At 37.3% G+C, this 20,535-nt stretch overlaps 1 long non-coding RNA gene and 1 pseudogene across 2 annotated transcripts in view; one reads left to right on the forward strand and one right to left on the reverse strand.

Moving 5' to 3' along the window:
• LOC306669156 overlaps window positions 1-20,535 on the forward strand; it is a 1,049,088-nt gene that overhangs the window by 827,878 nt on the left and 200,675 nt on the right. The gene's annotated exons all lie outside the window — the stretch shown is intronic.
• On the reverse strand, window positions 13,192-14,727 carry LOC306669283 (elongation factor 1-alpha 1-like; annotated as a pseudogene). The gene has a single exon. The product of its transcript is annotated as an elongation factor 1-alpha 1-like (transcript).

The following is a 20,535-nucleotide window of genomic DNA, read 5'->3' on the forward strand; positions in this document are numbered from 1 at the left end:
GTGGGATAGCTGGGTCAAATGGCGGGTCCATTCCAAGTTTTCTAAGGAATCTCCACACTGCTTTCCAGAGTGGCTGCACTAATTTGCAGCCCCACCAGCAGTGTATGAGTTTACCTTTCTCCCCACATCCTCGCCAACACCTGTTGTTGCTTGTATTCTTGATAATCACATTCTAATTGGGGTGAGATGGAATCTTAGGGTGGTTTTGATTTGCATTTTTCTTATTACTAGAGCTGTTGAACATTTTTCCATATGTTTGTTGATTGCTTGTAGATCTTCTTCTGTGAAGTGTCTATTCATTTCCTTAGCCCATTTGTCGACTGGATTATTTGAATTCTTGGGGTAGAGTTTTTTGAGTTCTTTATAGATTCTGGAGATTAGTGCTCTATCTGAAGTATGATTGGCAAAGATATTCTCCCACTCTGTAGGCTCTTTCTTCCCATTGCTGATAGTTTCCTTTGCTGAGAGAAAGCTTTTTAGTTTGAATCTATCCCAGTGGTTGATTCTAGCTTTTATTTCTTGTGCTATGGGAGTCCTGTTAAGGAAGTCTGGTCCTAGACCAACAAGGTGAAGATTTGGACCTACTTTTTCTTCTATAATCTGCAGGGTCTCTGATGTGATTCCAAGGTCCTTAATCCATTTTGAGTTTAGTTTCGTGCATGGTGAGAGATATGGGTTTAGTTTCATTCTGTTGCATATGGATTTCCAATTCTCCCAGCACCATTTGTTGAAGAGGCTATCTTTTCTCCATTGCATATTTTTGGCCCCTTTGTCTAGTATGAGAAAATTGTATTTATTTGGGTTTGTGTCCGTGTCCTCTATTCTGTACCATTGATCTACCTTTCTATTTTGGTACCAATACCATGCCGTTTTTGTTACTATTGCTTTGTAGTAGAGTTGAAGATCTGGCATTGCAATACCCCCTGTTTCACTCTTCCTGCTAAGGATTGCTTTAGCTATTCTGGGTTTCTTATTCTTCCAGATGAATTTCATAATTGCTTGCTCTATTTCTGTAAGGTACGTCATTGGGATTTTAATTGGAATTGCATTGAATTTGTATAGCACTTTAGGTAGTATGGCCATTTTGACAATATTAATTCTTCCTATCCAAGAACATGGAAGATCTTTCAATCTTCTAAAGTGTTCTTTAATTTCTTTCTTTAGTGTTGTATAGTTCTCATTGTAGAGGTCTTTCACCTATTTGTGAGTTTGATTCCCAAGTATTTTATTTTTTTCGAGTCTATTGTGAATGGGGTAGTTTTCCTAATTTCTCTGTCTGAAGATTCATCACTTATGTATAAAAATGCGTTGGATTTATGGGCATTGATCTTGTAACCTGCTACTTTACTGAATTCACTTATGAGTTCTAAGAGTTTTCTGGTGGAATTTCCAGGTTCCTCTAAATATATAATCATGTCATCAGCGAACAGGGATAGTTTGAGTTCTTCTTTCCCAATTCGTATCCCTTTTATTTCCTTGGTTTGTCTAATTGCTCTGGCCAGAGTCTCAAGAACAATGTTGAATAGAAGTGGTGAAAGAGGGCATCACTGCCTTGTTCCAGTTTTTAGGGGGAATGCTTTCAGTTTTTCACCATTTAGAATGATATTAGCCATGGGCTTAGCATAAATGGCCTTTACAATGTTAAGGAATGTTCCCACTATCCCTATTTTTTCTAGTGTTTTGAGCATGAAGGGGTGCTGTATTTTATCAAATGCTTTTTCTGCATCTATTGAAATAATCATGTGATTCTTGACTTTAAGTCTATTGATATGGTGAATGACATTTATTGATTTGCTGATGTTGAACCAACCTTGCATCCCTGGGATGAAACCCACTTGATCATGGTGCACTATCTTTTTAATATGTTTTTGTATGCGATTTGCTAAAATTTTGCTGAGAATTTTTGCGTCAATGTTCATTAAGGATATTGGTCTGAAATTTTCTTTCCTTGATGAGTCTCTGTCTGGTTTAGGTATCAGTGTGATATTGGCTTCACAGAATGAGTTTGGGAGGGTTCCCTCCTCTTCTATTTTATGGAATACTTTGAGAAGTATTGGAATGAGCTCTTCTTTAAAGGTTTTGTAGAACTCAGCTGAGAACCCATCTGGTCCCGGACTTTTCTTTGTTGGTAGGCTTTTGATGACTTCTTCTATTTCAGTACTTGAAATTGGTCTATTTAAATTGTGTATGTCCTCCTCATTCAGTTTAGGCAATTCATATGTCTCTAGAAACCTGTTGATGTCTTCAAAATTTTCTATTTTTTTGGAGTATAGATTTTCAAAATAGCTTCTAATTATGTTCTGTATTTCAATCCTGTCTGTTGTGATATTTCCTTGTTCTTTCCGAATTTTAGTGATTTGGGTTTTCTCTCGTCTTCTCGTTAGTGTGGCTAAAGGTTTATCAATTTTGTTTATTTTTTCGAAGAACCAACTATTTATTTTGTCAATTTTTTGTATTGTTTCTTTTGTTTCAATTTCATTGATTGCAGCTCAGAGTTTAACTATATCCTGTCTTCTACTACTTTTGGTGCTGTTCTGTTCTTCTTTTTCTAAGGCTTTGAGCTGTAGTGTTAGGTCGTTTATTTGTTGAGTTTTACTTCTTTTATTAAATGCGCTCCATGAAATAAATTTCCCTCTAAGTACTGCTTTCATAGTGTCCCAGAGATTTTGATATGATGTTTCTTTGTTCTCATTTACCTGTAAGAATTTTTTAATTTCCTTCCTAATATCTTCTGTTATCCATTCATCATATAATAGCATATTGTTTAATCTCCAAATGTTGGAATAGTTTCTGTGTTTTACTCTTTCATTTATTTCTAACTTCAATCCATTATGATCTGATAGAATACATGCTAGTGTCTCTATCTTCTTGTATTTGCTAACATTAGCTTTGTGGCATAATATATGGTCTATTTTAGAGAAGGATACATGTGCTGCTGAGAAGAAAGTGTATTCACTCTTGGTTGGATGGTATATTCTATAAATGTCCGTTAAGTCTAAATTATTGATTGTGTTATTGAGATCTATGGTTTCTTTGTTCAATTTTTGTCTGGAAGATCTGTCCAGTGGTGAGAGAGGCGTGTTAAAATCACCTAGTATTATTGTGTTGTGGTCTATTTGGTTTCTGAAATTGAGAAGGATTTGTTTGACATACATAGATGAGCCACTGTTTGGTGCATAGATGTTTATGATTGTTATATCTTGCTGATTTATGCTTCCCTTAAGCAGTATGAAATTACCTTCTTTATCCCTTCTGACTAACTTTGGCTTGAAGTCCACATTATCGGAAATGAGGATGGATACTCCAGCTTTTTTGCTGAGTCCATGTGCATGGTATGTTTTTCCCCATCCTTTCACCTTTAGTCTATGGGTATCTTTTTCTATGAGGTGAGTCTCTTGCAGGCAACATATTGTTGGATCTTTCTTTTTAATCCAGTCTGCCAGTCTATGTCTTTTGATTGATGAATTCAGGCCATTAATATTCAGGGTTATTATAGAGAAATGATTTGGTTTCCCGGTCATTTGGTTCATTTTTAAAATATTGTTTATTTATTTGTTTGACACAACTTGTTTCCTCCTTTATTTGACAATTCCTTTAGGATAATTCCTCCCTTTGCTGATTTGCTTCTTTGTTTTTCATCTCTTCCTCATGGAATATTTTGCTGAGAATGTTCTGTAATGCTGGCTTCCTTTTTGTAAATTCTTTTAGCTTTTGTTTATCATGGAAGGATTTTATTTCATCGTCAAATTTGAAGGTAAGTTTTGCTGGGTATAAGATTCTTGGTTGGCATCCATTTTCTTTCAGGGCTTGAAAAATGTTGTTCCAGGCCCTTCTAGCTTTTAGGGTCTGGATTGAAAAATCTGCTGATATGCGTATTGGTTTCCCCCTGAATGTAATTTGGTTCTTTTCTCTCACAGCCTTTAAAATTCTGTCTTTATTTTGTATGTTATGTATTTTCATAATAATGTGCCTTGGTGTGGGTCTGTTGTAATTTTGTGTATTTGGAGTCCTATAAGCCTCTTGTACTTGGTTTTCCATTTCGTTCTTCAGATTTGGGAAATTTTCTGATATTATTTCATTGAATAGATTGTTCATTCCTTTGGTTTGTTTCTCTAAGCCTTCCTCAATCCCAATAATTCTTATATTTGGCCTTTTCATGATGTCCCATAATTCTTGTAGATTCTGTTCATGATTTCTTACCATCTTCTCTGTTCAACTTTGTTTTCAAGGTTAAATATTTTGTCTTCAATGTCTGAGGTTCTGTCTTCCAGGTGTTCTATCCTATTGGATATGCTTTCTATGGAGTTCTTAATTTGGTTTATTGTTTCCTTCATGTCAAGGATTTCTGTTTGGTTTTTTTTCAATATCTCTAACTCTTTATTGAAATGATCTTTTGCTTCCTGTATTTGCTCTTTTAACTGTCGATTGGTGCGATCATTCAATGCTTGCATTTGCTCTTTCATCTCATCGTTTGCTTCTCTGATCATTTTAATTATGTACATTCTGAACTCCTTTTCTGTCATTTCTTCTGCCATGCTGTCATTGGGTTTTATTGATGTAACATCTAGATTTGTTTGCAGCATTTTCTTTCCTTGTTTTCTCATATTGTTCAGGTATCAGTGGACCGCTGAGATATTGCAGATTTCTTCTATTGACTTACAATGTCCCTGAAGATTTCTATATATATCCCCCCTTAGCCTTCAGTAGGCTGAAGTCATGGAGGAAGTTGATAATGCGCTGCTCCACAAGGAAGCTGCCTCTCTAGGAGTGGTGGCCTTCAGGTGGGGTATAATCCCTGCTAGTGGGCAGAGGTGCCTCCACTTGTTAACCAATGGTCATCCAAAGGGGACCTAGGCTGCGGGCTGAGGCAAGGCCTGTTTAGGCCTGAGTCTCTGGTTTTACCGTCCTTGTGGGGAAACCTCACCCAGCAGGGAAGACTCACCTTGTGGGGAGGTCTCGCTGGTCAGTTCCCTCCTAGAGGTTCCCCTCAATTTACAGCTACCGCCTGGGCTGGGCTGCCTTCCTCTGCAAAGTTCCCAGGGGCCCGGCCCTACCTCGTGGGCCTGGGAGCCTCACCCTTCGCAGATGAATCTCCTTAGGCTGCCCCTCCTCAGAGAATTTGCCCACAGGCCTGGAACCTTCGCTCTGCCCTAAGCCTGTCTCTGTGCGGCTCTTCCACCCAGAAGCCTCCTAGATTCTGGGACCCTGCTCCGCACCTAATCGCCTGGCTGTGTGGCCTCTCCTCTGAGCAGCCACCTGTGGCCCCAAACAATTGCTCTGAGTCCCAGAGACCCGCCACAGGCCTCTTCCTCCAGACAGCCGCCCAGTATTCCGGTGCGGTCACTAGGAGTCCAAGAAACTCACTTCGTGCCTCCACCTCCCACCAACCACCCGTAGCCCGGGGCAATCAATCACTCCGAGTCGAAGTGCCCTCCCCGTTCCTCCTCCTTCTCCAGATAACCCCCCGGGTGTTCAGGAGCAGTCCCTCTGAGTGGCTCTGAATCCAGGTGACCCGCTGCACGGGTCCTCTGGGCAACCCCCCGGAGCTCTGGTGCAGCCACTCAAGACCAAGCGTCCCACCACGCTTCTCCTCCAGGCAGCCCCCCTGTGTTCAGGAGCTGTCACTTTAAGACCAAACAACTCACCACTCGCCTTCTCCTCTGATCAGCCGCCTGGAGCGCTAATGCAGCCACTGTGAGTCCAAAGGATCCGCCGCGCTCCTCCTCCTCCTCCTCCTACTCCTCCGGGCAGGCCCCGGGGTTCAGAAGTGGTCAGAGTCCAAACAGCTCGCCACGCAGCCCCTTCTCTGGCAATCGCCTGTAGCTCTGGTGTAGTCACCTGAATCCAAGTGGCCGCGCTCCTCTTCCTCCTCCTCGTCCTCAGGGCAGGCCCCGGGGTTCAGAAGCGTCGTTCTGAGTCCAAACAGCTCGCCGCGCGGCTTCTCCTCTGGCAACCGCCTGTAGCTCTGGTGCAGTCACTCCGAAACCAAGTGGCCACGCTCCTCCTCCTCCTCCTCAGGGCAGGCCCCGGTGTCCTGAGTCCACACAGCTCTCCTCGCCACTCCTACCCTGGGCAGCCGCCTGAGCCCCTGTGGTTGCTCCGAGTCCCAGCGCTGTGCAGAGCGGCCTCCTTTACGGCGCTCCCAGCTGTCCGAGTTCACTGCTCCATTGGGGGGAGGGGCGTCTCGCCGGCAGTTCTACTTCACAAAGTTTCCTGCGTTGCGGGACCACCGTCCCATCCGGGATGCCTCCCCAGGGTGTGAGAGTCACCCGGCTGCTTTGAGTTGGTTCCAAGCGTCTCAATATCTCCTCTTTTGAATTCTGAGTCCTGGAGCAACATGAAATGCAGCCACCCTCTAGGCCACCATCTTGAAACCCCAACCCTGAATGTTAATGGCCTGAATTCATCAATCAAAAGACAGACTGGCAGATTGGATTAAAAAGAAAGATCCAACATTATGTTGCCTGCAAGAGACTTACCTCATAGAAAAGGATACCCATAGACTAAAGGTGAAAGGATGGGGAAAAACATACCATGCACATGGACTCAGCAAAAAAGCTGGAGTATCCATCCTCATTTCCGATAATGTGGATTTCAAGCCAAATTAGTCAGAAGGGATAAAGAAGGACATTTCATACTGCTTAAGGGAAGGATAAATCAGCAAGATATAACAATCATAAACATCTATGCCCCAAACAGTGGCTCATCCATGTATGTCAAACAAATCCTTCTTCAATTTCAGAAACCAAATAGACCATAACACAATAATACTAGGTGATTTTAACACGCCTCTCTCACCACTGGACAGATCTTCCAGACAAAAATTGAACAAAGAAACCATAGATCTCAATAACACAATCAATAATTTAGACTTAACGGACATTTATAGAATATACCATCCAACCAAGAGTGAATACACTTTCTTCTCAGCAGCACATGTATCCTTCTCTAAAATAGACCATATATTATGCCACAAAGCTAATGTTAGCTAATACAAGAAGATAGAGACACTAGCATGTATTCTATCAGATCATAATGGATTGAAGTTAGAAATAAATGAAAGAGTAAAACACAGAAACTATTCCAACATCTGGAGATTAAACAATATGCTATTATATGATGAATGGATAACAGAAGATATTAGGAAGGAAATTTAAAAATTCTTACAGGTAAATGAGAACAAAGAAACATCATATCAAAATCTCAGGGAAACTATGAAAGCAGTACTTAGAGGGAAATTTATTTCATGGAGCGCATTTAATAAAAGAAGTAAAACTCAACAAATAAACGACCTAACACTACAGCTCAAAGCCCTAGAAAAAGAAGAACAGACCAGCACCAAAAGTAGTAGAAGACAGGAAATAGTTAAACTCAGAGCTGAAATCAATGAAATTGAAACAAAAGAAACAATACAAAAAATTGACAAAATAAATAGTTGGTTCTTCGAAAAAATAAACAAAATTGATAAACCTTTAGCCACACTAACAAAGAGAAGACGAGAGAAAACCCAAATCACTAAAATTCGGAAAGAACAAGGAAATATCACAACAGACAGGATTGAAATACAAAACATAATTAGAAGCTATTTTGAAAATCTATACTCCAAAAAAATAGAAAATTTTGAAGACATCAACAGGTTTCTAGAGACATATGAATTGCCTAAACTGAATGAGGAGGACATACACAATTTAAATAGACCAATTTCAAGTACTGAAATAGAAGAAGTCATCAAAAGCCTACCAACAAAGAAAAGTCCGGGATCAGATGGGTTCTCAGCCGAGTTCTACAAAACCTTTAAAGAAGAGCTCATTCCAATACTTCTCAAAGTATTCCATAAAATAGAAGAGGAGGGAACCCTCCCAAACTCATTCTGTGAAGCCAATATCACACTGATACCTAAACCAGACAGAGACTCATCAAGGAAAGAAAATTTCAGACCAATATCCTTAATGAACATCGACGCAAAAATTCTCAACAAAATTTTAGCAAATCGCATACAAAAACATATTAAAAAGATAGTGCACCATGATCAAGTGGGTTTCATCCCAGGGATGCAAGGTTGGTTCAACATCAGCAAATCAATAAATGTAATTCACCAAATCAATAGACTTAAAGTCAAGAATCACATGATTATTTCAATAGATGCAGAAAAAGCATTTGATAAAATACAGCACCCCTTCATGCTCAAAACACTAGAAAAAATAGGGATAGTGGGAACATTCCTTAACATTGTAAAGGCCATTTATGCTAAGCCCATGGCTAATATCATTCTAAATGGTGAAAAACTGAAAGCATTCCCCCTAAAAACTGGATCAAGGCAGTGATGCCCTCTTTCACCACTTCTATTCAACATCGTTCTTGAGACTCTGGCCAGAGCAATTAGACAAAACAAAGAAATTAAAGGGATACAAATTGGAAAAGAAGAACTCAAACTATCCCTGTTCGCTGATGACATGATTATATTTTTAGAGGAACCTGGAAATTCCACCAGAAAACTCTTAGAACTCATAAGTGAATTCAGTAAAGTAGCAGGTTACAAGATCAATGCCCATAAATCCAATGCATTTTTATACATAAGTGATGAATCTTCAGAAAGAGAAATTAGGAAAACTACCCCATTCACAATAGACTCGAAAAAAATAAAATACTTGGGAATCAATCTCACAAAAGAGGTGAAAGACCTCTACAATGAGAACTATACAACACTAAAGAAAGAAATTAAAGAACACCTTAGAAGATGGAAAGATCTTCCATGTTCTTGGATAGGAAGAATTAATATTGTCAAAATGGCCATACTACCTAAAGTGCTATACAAATTCAATGCAATTCCAATTAAAATCCCAATTGTGTACCTTACAGAAATAGATCAAGCAATTATGAAATTCATGTGAAAGTATAAGAAACCCAGAATAGCTAAAGCAATCCTTAGCAGAAAGAGTGAAACAGGGGGTATTGCAATGCCAGATCTTCAACTCTACTAGAAAGCAATAGTAACAAAAATGGCATGGTATTGGTACCAAAATAGAAAGGTAGATCAATGGTACAGAATAGAGGACACGGACACAAACCCAAATAAATACAATTTTCTCATACTAGACAAAGGTGCCAAAAATATGCAATGGAGAAAAGATAGCCTCTTCAACAAATGGTGCTGGGAGAATTGGAAATCCATATGCAACAGAATGAAAATAAACCCATATCTCTCACCCTGCACGAATCTAAACTCAAAATGGATTAAGGACCTCGGAATCAGACCAGAGACCCTGCAGATTATAGAAGAAAAAGTAGGTCCAAATCTTCACCTTGTTGGTCTAGGACGAGACTTCCTTAACAGGACTCCCATAGCACAAGAAATAAAAGCTAGAATCAACCACTGGGATAGATTCAAACTAAAAAGCTTTCTCTCAGCAAAGGAAACTATCAGCAATGGGAAGAAAGAGCCTACAGAGTGGGAGAATATCTTTGCCAATCATACTTCAGATAGAGCACTAATCTCCAGAATCTATAAAGAACTCAAAAAACTCTACTCCAAGAATTCAAATAATCCAGTCGACAAATGGGCTAAGGAAATGAATAGACACTTCACAGAAGAAGATCTACAAGCAATCAACAAACATATGGAAAAATGTTCAACATCTCTAGTAATAAGAAAAATGCAAATCAAAACCACCCTAAGATTCCATCTCACCCCAATTAGAATGGCGATTATCAAGAATACGAGCAACATCAGGTGTTGGCGAGGATGTGGGGAGAAAGGTACACTCATACATTGCTGGTGAGGCTGCAAATTAGTGCAGCCACTCTGGAAAGCAGTGTGGAGATTCCTTAGACAACTTGGAATGGACCCTCCATTTGATCCAGCTATCCCACTCCTTGGCCTATACCCAAAGGACTTAAAATCAGCATACTACAGAAATACAGCCACATCAATGTTCATAGCTGCTCAATTCACAATAGCCAGACTGTGGAACCAACCTAGATGCCCTTCAATTGATGAGTGGATAAAGAAACTGTGGTATATATATACAATGGAATATTACTCAGCCATAAAGAATGATAAAATTATGGCATTTGAAGGCAAATGGATGAAATTGGAGAATATCATGCTAAGTGAGATAAGCCAATCTCAAAAAGCCAAAGGACGAATGATATCGCTAATAAGTGGAGGATGACTCATAATGGGGGGGAGGGAAGGGTTAGTGTTAGGGTTAGAGTTAGGGTTAGGAAGGGGGGCAAGTATGGAGGAAGGAAGTACTGTATAGAGGGTAAAGAGGGGTGGGAGGGGTGGGGGGAAGGGAAAAAGTAACAGAATGAATCAAACAACATTACTCTATGTAAATTTATGATTACACAAATGGTATGCCTTTACGCCATGTACAAACAGAGAAACAACATGTATCCCATTTGTTTACAATAAAAAAAATTAAAAATAAAATAAAAAAAAAGATAGTGCATTCCATTGGTTTGTATCTCCATGCCTTCATATATTCTAATAAATCTTAAATTTGGTCCTTTCATGTTATCCCATATTTCTTGGAAGTTCTGTTCATGGTTTCTTACCATCTTCTCTGCATGGTCAACTTTATTTTCAAGAGTATATATTTTGTCTTCATTGTCTGAGGTTCTGTTTTTCAAGTGGTCTAGTCTGTTGGTGATACTTTCTACTGAAGTTTTAATTTGGTTTAGTGTTTTCTTCATTTCAAAGATTTTTGTTTGATTCCTATTTATAATCTCTGCCTCTTTATTGAAGTGATCTTTCACTTCCTGTATTTTTTCTCTGACATCATCCTTTATTTCAAAGATCACTCTAACCATGTACCTTCTAAACTCCTTCTCTGACATTTCTTCTGTCTTGTCTATGGATTCTATTGTTGCAATATCTTGGTTTGTTTGAGGTGTTTTATCCCTTTTTATTTTTCATGTTATTCATATGTCTTCCCATCCAGTTATATGGATCTGAGGGAGTGCAGTTTGTACCCTGTAATCTTATAGTGTCCCTGAAGGCTTCCAGTGCCTCACCTTTACTGAGTAGACCAATATTAACAGCACTCAATGCAAACATATACAACCTTAAACAAAATATCTCCTATTAAGACATCTACAGTTTTGTTGCAATAAATATAAATGATGTATTCAATTATTGTTTACAATATAAAGAGTAAGTTTGTTAAAAGGTTTTACTATTTCAAATGCTGGTCAATGAGGGAACAGTGGTGTGAGGTATGATGTTTATGAGGGAGAAGGAGAGAAGATAGAAGTAAAAATTTATAGTTAGTGATGGAGAAATTAATAGATATTGGCTATTAGTATGAGGGAAGTGAGAAAGAGAATCCAAGGAGACAGCTAGGCAAGGGAAAATATATATACAGATTTTTTTAAAAGTAGATATATAAGAATATACAACAAAACTGTAATATGCTATTCACACATCTCATTCCTCACGAAACTGATGCATGAAAAATATTTTTATTCAAAGATGGTAGAGGTTTGAAGGAGTAGGCAAAAATAAATAAATAGAAAACAGAAAGTCTCAATGGAAAGTTGAATGATTGCTTCCATTGGTTTTCAAAATTTTTCCAGCTTCCCTACCCAACTGATAGGTGGAGTTGTCTAAAGGTTGATGTTCCTCTATTCCACTGGGTTTCGGACAGGTTAGGTAGGTGAGCTGATAGCAAGTTGCCCTCACACCCTCTTCCAGTCTTCCCACCCATGTAGCCAGTCCCCTTCCATCCTCCTGCACTTCAAGACTCACTCACTGAGCTGGAGAGAGCCTTCTTTTCTCCAGTTTCTCCTACCAGTCCTCCTTCTGGGTAACTACCCCTAGTCTACCTGGGTTTGCCAGACCAAGACAGGCCCATGCAAACCCAGCTGCAATCTGATGAACCTGGCCTTCAGCTTCCCCATTCCCTAGCCTCTGTCTTGCTACAGTACCAAGATCTCAATGTCATTTCAATTTGCAGAGAGACCACCAGATGTGCTCACACCAAGTAGTGACCCTGCGAAAAGCAATCAGATGGTGGCCACTAGCACGCCCAGCAGAAAGACCTGCAGGTACTCCAAAAATATATCTCCAGGCCCTGGCCACTGTCCCTAGGCTGAGGCAGGCACCCCAAGATGGCATCAGTGGCAGTCGAAAACCTGCAGACCCTGGCTGGTGTCCCAAGATGGTGGTGGCCATATATAATCAAATCTGCAGTTACTGTGACAATGGACTTCCAGGCAGCAGCTGGTAGAGGGTAGTGACTGATTCACTGGCAGCCTGCAGGTTGTTACAAGAGAGGTGAGAAAGGAATCAGTCTTATTGCAGAGAAAAATAATAGCAAAAAATTACACCCAACTTTTTAAATATAAAATTTGAGTTTAAATATTAATAATCTTTTGAGTGTTTCCATTAAATGATACAATATCTGTGTGTTTACACTACCATGCAAATTATAGTAGAATGATCATTATCTAAAATACTTGTAAATTTCCTGATGCTATGTAATCAGGAATGTGTTATACTAAGAGAAATTGGTGTTTCATGCTGAAGTAGGGTGTTATTTGTCTTCAGTGGAAGTTTTCATATAAGTAGAAATCTATGCAACCCAACTTTGAAACAAACATCAGACTTTGTGTAGAATCAGTAGAGAGATTTAGTAATAATAAATGTAAACAGTGAAATCATGAATTTTTTGAAGCTTGAGAAACCTAGGCTTGAATTTCTGTATGATTTTTCTGATCCCTAATAATTACATTTTAGAAAAAAAATGGCTAATGCTATTTTTCCATGGGGCTATGAAAACTTCATTTTATCACTTTAGTACCTGAAGTAAACTTGTTGCACAGTAGTATTTTTCCCTTTCTCTTCCCTTGTTTCAATTTGTTTGCAACATCTAGTCTTGTGTGTATTTTCAAAGCCTACAGTTATTCCAGTGGCCCATAATTATTTGATACTGAATTTATTAGTTAGGATTGTTTGGTTATAAAAAAATAAATATTACTCAAACAGACTTACTAAAAATATGTGTACATCAAAGGATATATAGAAACTCAACTGGCCTCACCCCAAGTTAGAACAAAGCAGTCAATATATTCATTATGAATCATTATTTATTCTAGTTTGAATTTCTTTTTCTTTTTTTCCTCATTAAACTTTTGTTTTATTGGGTCTCAAAATTCTGTGACAGACTTCTGGTCAAGTTGTTTCCATTAAAAAGGACTGATTTTAAAAACTAATAACGTAAAACTGCCACACACACACACACACACACACACACACACACAAAAATGGTCCACAAAACATTCTCCTTTCCTTCTGAAGGTTTTACGATGCTTTGTTATCATTAACCAGTCTTTTACTATTAAACTTAACTGGCCCATTGAGACAAACAGTTCTGAGACCGTTCTTCCACCACTGATTAAGACTGGGGTGGCAGGTGTTAGGGGTAATATTCACTTAGCCTTCTGAGCATTCTGAACAGACTTGGTGACCTTGCCAGCTCCAGCAGATTTCTGCTTTCAACACACATGGGCTTTCCTGGAACCATATCAATGATGGCAGCATCACCAAACTTCAAGAATTTAGGACCATCTTTCAGCTTCTTACCAGAACAGCAATCAATCTTTTCTTTCAGCTCAGCAAACTTGCAAGCAATGTGAGCTGTGTGAAAATCCAGTATAGGGGCATAGCCAGCACTGATTTGGCCTGGATGGTTCAGGGTAATCACCTGAGCAGTGAAACCAGCCACTTCCATCGGTGGGTCATTTTGCTATCACCATCAACATTGCCATGACGAACATCTTTGACAGACACGTTCTTGACATTGAAGCCCAAATTATCTCCAGGAAGAGCTTCACTCAGAGCTTCATGGTGCATTTCAGCAGACTTTATTTCAGTTGTGACATTGACTGGAGCAAAGGTGATGAACATGCCAGGCTAACTCCAGTCTCCACTCGGCCCACAGGGGCAGTACCAATGCCACCAATTTTGTAGACATCCTGGAGGGGCAGATGCAAAGGCTTGTCAGTTGGACAAGTTGGTGGCAGAATGCAATCTAAAGCTTCAAGCAGTGTGGTTCCACTGGCACTGCCATCTTTACAGGTGACTTTCTGTCCCTTGAACCGAGGCATATTAGCACTTGGCTCCAACATGTTATCACCATTCCAACCAGAAATTGGCACAAATGCTAGTGTGTCAGGGTTGTAGCCAATTTTCTTAATGTAGGCACTGACTTCCTTAATGATTTCCTCCTATCTCTTCTGACTGTAGGGTGGCTCAGTGGAATCCATTTTGTTAACACCATCAATTAGTTGTTTCACACCCAGTGTGTAAGCCAGAAGGGAATGCTCATTCTTGGAGATAACAGCTTCAAATTCACCAACACCAGCAGCAACAATCAGGACAGCACAGTCAGCCTGAGATATGCCTGTAATCATGTTTTTGATAAAGTCTCTATGTCCTGGGGCATCAATGATAGTCACATAATACTTGCTGGTCTCAAATTTCTACAGGGAGATGTCAATGGTGATACCATGCTCACGCTCAACTTTCAGTTTATCCAAGACCCAGGCATACTTGAATGAGGCCTTTCCCATCTCAGCAGCTTCCTTCTCAAATTTTTCAATGGTTCTTTTGTCGATCCCACCACATTTGTAGATCAGATGACCAGTAGTGGTAGACTTGCCCAAATCTCTGTATCTGATGACAAAGATGTTGATATGAGTCTTTTCCTTTCCCATTTTGGCTTTGATTTAGTGGTGGCTTTCACGACACCTATATTCTGGCAGCAAACCCATTGCGAAAAAGCTGAATTTCTTGACATGGTAAACTCTACAACCCCACGCTTATGTTATGTAGAAATCAAGGGAAAGACTCTGTGACATGAGACAAATGCTCTGTGACATAGACAAAGCCTAACTCTCCTGTATGGTGAAGAGACTTGGGTAAGTTCTCAAAAAGTATCTAAGTCATACGTCTTGTCTTGCACTGAGTATGTGAGTTTAGCTTTACACATTTACATCAACTGGAGAAGAGAATTGGTGATTTTCACAGTAGAATTTCAGATGTAATCAACAGAATAAATGGATGTCAACATTAGATAATACCGGACATTTTCTGCAGTGAATTTATAATCATTGTTGTTAGTATTGTTTTGGTAATATATTTTCAGGGTTTTCTAAGTATTTTAAGGTTGGCTGTTTTCTCTAACTGTTTTGTTTGTTTGCTTGCTTTTTGTGTTTAAATTGTAACCATAGACCAGACATGTGGAAATTGAGTACTTCCACCTCCAAGTGTCATGAAATTACCATTGATCTTCCTTCTGGTTCTTTTTTGTAATAAGTATAGCCATTATCCCATCTAGATTTTCAGTGGTTTCTGAAACATTTCAATTACTCAAAAATCTCTGTATATTCTTTGCCTTTTAAAACTACCTAGTTTTTCTTTTTCTAAAGGAACTCTCATGTTTTAGGTATGTATGCTCTAAGCATGACACAAAAGTAAATAAATAGAGAAAGAGAAATTTAATAAATAATATACTGTGTAATCTCTTCCTCCTGACTTGTGGGAAATTTGCTGAAGGTACAAAATCTATGAGAACCTCTTTGGTAGCCAAAGTTAATAAGTATTGAAAAATAATTTCACACACCAAGGAGGCCACACAGAATTTGACTGCTTCTTTCCATACCTAGGGAAATATTTATGAAACTCTCCAGTCTCCAGATCCCTTGCAGCATGAAATAATAAATGAACTCTTAATTTAAGTCCCTTTAAATTGGGTATTTTCTACTTTTAATACAAACAATCATAAATGATAATAGTCTTTAGGAATAACTCATGTAGTTTTTAGAAGCCTATAATATTAATTGCTAGAATTTCATAGCAAAAGATGGGAGATTTAAAATAAAATGTATTCTTTTCTCTAACAATTATTACTACACAAATAAAGGATAGACTGGGAACAGCAAATGTTTATGAATTATTATTTAAAAACAAGACTTTGTTTTTCCTGAATCATGACTCATAACAGTAAAATAATAAAATCCAAGCAAGTAGAGAATATGATCAGGAACAAATACATACACACACACACATACACACATATATACGTATATATGTGTATATATATATGTGTGTGTGTGTGTATGAATTGAAGTGAATTTACATATATATAAATATATATGTACATAAAGATAAATGGAAATAGATTAGCAAATATGATCAAGAGAGCTTACCAATAGAATTTCAGATGATAAAGAAAACTACTGAGATATCTATAATGAAAAGAGACAAGGTAAATATGAATATATTCCCAAATTTGGAGAAAAAGATAAAATTTAAAAATGGAAAAAATATATGTACTATTTCCATACATAAAAATGAATAAATAGGAAATACACAAAGGATTCTTAAGATATTGACAAAAAATGCAGATATGATCTCCTAGTTATTCATCTGGTACTTTGGCACTTAATACAGCATTGAGGGCCATAAGAAATGATTGTAAGGAAGACAAGGAACTTCAGTAACTTATATATCCCCAGCAATATGGTGACACTGGGATAATTCTCACCAAAAAAGATGCCATTGTTCGGGGTGTGACTATGATGGGAACTCTTCAGAAAGTGACCATGTTTGACCTTTAGCCAAGATTAACATAATAATGCAGGCAGGCATGTTTGTAACTGAGAGTTTGAAAAGCAAATTTCAAGAATTTCAAATAAAATAATGTATCCAGGGGAAACAAAACATTAAAGATATAAATAGAATAATAAAAATAGTAGAGAATAACATAAAATTGTGAAACAATGAAACAGGGGTCTGCAGGAGTTAGAATTTGTCGGAGTTTAGAGAATGTAATAAATACACTTAGACACAGAGAACGTAATTATGGGATGTATTTTGATTTACATTTAAGATACCTGTGGTTTGACCCCAAAAGACAATTCAAGGATTTATTGACTCATGGATATATAAATACATTTAATTTTTATTTTTAATGCCATGTTTAGAAAAAAGGAGGAAGATAGAGTTCACAGTTTATCAAAAATAGGTTTAGGGTTAGGTATAAGGAGGGTGGTAAGAATGGAGGAAGGAAGGACTGTATAGAGGGAAAAGAGGGGTGGGAGGGGTGGGGGGGAAAGGGAAAAAAAATAACAGAATGAATCAAACAACTTTGCCCTATGTAAATTTATGATTTTTAATTTAAAAAAAAGCATGTCAAAAATTGAAAGCCAAAAATATCATTATTACTTGATTGTATCTTTAGAGAAAAGGGTTATAATGATGAAATTGGAAGGTTTATAACAATAACAGAAGAAATTAAAATTTCTCTCTAAAAATTTTTGAAAACCATTTAATTTGACATAAAATAAATCTCTGAGTTTAAAAATATTTCAGAATCCTTGGCTAGGTAAAAAGCACAGAGGTTGGACATGTGATCCTGTGTTTGTTTAGTTTTTCCCACTTACTAACTTTGGTACTTGAAAAAGTTACTTATGTGTTTTAAACGTTAATTTCTTATCGTGAAAATGAATGCAAAGCACTTAGCCTAGTGTGTGACAAATGGCAAGCAGTTGTTTATTGCTCTTAGAAAACACTATTCATTTAGAAATCAAAATTGAGCAGTGCCAAAAAACTGTAAGTAAAACAAAATAAGACAGGCGCAGGCTTTGCCCTCGAAGTTTATAGTGCATAAAAAATGACAAACAATAAATTTACACTAGTGAGTCACGTGTTTTGAAACATGAAGTGCTGAGCAGCGGCAGTTGGTCTAGTGAAAATGGATCAGGGACCTTTCTTCAGAAACTGATGTCTAAGTTGAGGACAAGATGTAGATAACAGTCATCTAGAAGAAGCAGTGGTCAAAGACTGTGTGATAATTCAGGCAGAAGTTAGTGGTTGTACATATGCCTGAAGACACAAAATTAAGGAAACAAAAAAATGGGACTTAGGATGTCAGGTAGGGATTGGCAAATGTGAACTTTAGAGACACCAATAAATTGGTTCATTCTAAGTCATATAAAAAAGTTTCCACATTATCCTAAAGTCAATGGAAACACAGAAGTCAGCATCCCCTTGGTTACAACAAAGTGCAAAGAACATGTAGAGGTAAGAATTTCCTTTGGGATGTGCCTGCAGTCATCTGGGAGAGGATGAGAGAAATGGTAGTACCTGGATTAGAGCCCTATCATTCAAAATGAGAAGAAATGAATGGATGAGTTTCATATACATTTAGAAAACAAATGCAGGATTCTTATTTTAATATAATGGATGATAAAAAATGATGGAGGAAATCAAGCAAAAATTTTATGTCTTGAGAACGCAAGAAGACACATTATCCTATACATTGCTTTCTAAGAAACCAGGTGTGAAAAATCAGAAAAATTATTTAATATCTCTGACCATCATTGAACTTAGGAGTAATGTAGGTGATGGTACAAAATGATAAATATATTCCTCTGCTTTTCCAGGTTTTTGTGATGGTTTAATTCAATACCCGTATATATTTATCATCCACTATGTTCAGACACTGATAAATACTACTGTAAAGCAGATGAATACACATGATTCTTATCCTTTAGCAGTTTCATATACATAACTAAATGTAAGAGAATAAATTGCTGAAGTTTAACATTAGAACACATGAGGCGAAATGTACTCCCACGTGAAAATATCAGAAGACTTCTGAGTAAGAGCAGAAGCAGTTAAGATACACCACAAATGAAAACCATGGGTTGAAAGGTGGAATTTCCTCCTTAAATATATGCCCTTAAAAATTGGAGTTGTGAAACTGAGTAAGTACATATATCAAAAAATTCTTCACTGTGAAACAATAGTTCAAACTGGGAGCAAATGTGCACTGAAGTCCCTTATCCAACCCTTCTAGGAAGCAGCTAAGGTACAGAGATCCCTCTTTGCCCCCAAAATAGTACTCTGATCCAAATGCTTAAAGTGCTAAAGATAAGAATCCCTGTTCTGAAGTTACTTTAATCATGTGGAAGAAGTGAAATTTCAAGGTTTCTTAAGTAGCTAGTCTCAGGTTTTTTTGTTGTTTTGCTTTTTTGTTTTTCTGTGCTTCTGCTTCATCCAGTTCTTCCTACCTAGTGCTGCAAATAATCCCCCCCAATACAGTCTTAATTGCCTTACATTCTTTTTCAAAGTCTTCAGTGACTGTAGTAGACTTAATACATTAAATCTAATATATTAGCCTAATAGTCAAAACCTTTCAAACTTGATCCAGGGAATTTCTTTTTCTACACCAATGTTTATAACATTTATATTGATAGAAAGGTAGTTAGCAATAAATAAACAGTGACTTTTGTTTGGTTAGCCATTTTATGATCCCTATATCACATTAAAACAACATTTCAGTTTAACAAGTTTTCACTCAGTCTATATACACTTTATTGAACCTAACAATTTATGATTTATAAGTATAAAATGATACTGAGTATTTGTGTTTTCCAATAAAGTGCTATTATTGAAAGGTACATTGCATCTAAGTTAAGACCTAAAATCTCTGGTTTAATTGACTTTATGAAAAATAATTTATTTACATAGTATATTCTCTTCATATTTATTAAGCTCCATTATTTTCACTTTAATTTGTTATGTGTTTATTAACAATTTACCAGCTGTGTTTAGTGGCAATATTTTTTATTAATTGTCCTACAGGGAAGTAATTTACTTCTGAAAGAACAGATGTTGTTCCATTAATGAAAATCTCTCTGTCCCTTCAGAGAGAATGAATGATGGCCATAAGCCTTAAGAAATGGATAAAGTGAATACATCTATGTTACTAAATCATTGTTTGAAAAATCTTCAGACTATATTTTAAGTGATAACTCAAACATAAACTTTAGTGGTATGTGTTAAAATCACATTTAAAATAAAAATGATAATTTAAGTGAAAACCATATATTTATATTGACTCAAAGTATGTATCTTTATCATTATCAAATATTTTTATGCCCTCACCTGCACAACTTTTAAGTGTTTTATAACAAGAATATTATTATTTCTAAGTTTTATTCACCTAATTATGCAATAAGCTTAATTGGACTCCTTTAGTAAACATGTTTTTATTTTACTGAGAAAACAAATAATTTAATGTACCCCTCCCCAAGTCTATACACATCCCACAATTATTGCTTTCTAATTTGTTTTTACTGCTATTATAATGAAAAATCTCACTGACCTTATGTTCATTTGTTCATTCATTTACCAAATATTTATAGAGTGCATACCATGTCTGATTTGCTAATACTATAAACATAAAATGAACCTACAGACAAAAATCTATGACTTCATGAAGCATATATTCTTAGGCTTAGACAGAAAATAAACCAACTAAATGAGAAAATGTAATAATTTAGTGTATCAGAATAGGATAGGTTATGTTAATGCCCACAACCATCCTCAAATGCCAGTGGCTTAATGCAAAACAAGTTTGTTTCTGGTTATAGCTCTACACTCAGCCTGGCTCCTCAGGGAAAAAAGCTTGTACTAGCCATTAACTAATCCATTAAGGAGTCATCTTAATATTTGCTTCA

Source organism: Sciurus vulgaris (genome assembly GCF_902686455.1).
Source record: "Sciurus vulgaris genome assembly, chromosome: 9".
Classification (NCBI taxonomy): domain Eukaryota; kingdom Metazoa; phylum Chordata; class Mammalia; order Rodentia; family Sciuridae; genus Sciurus; species Sciurus vulgaris.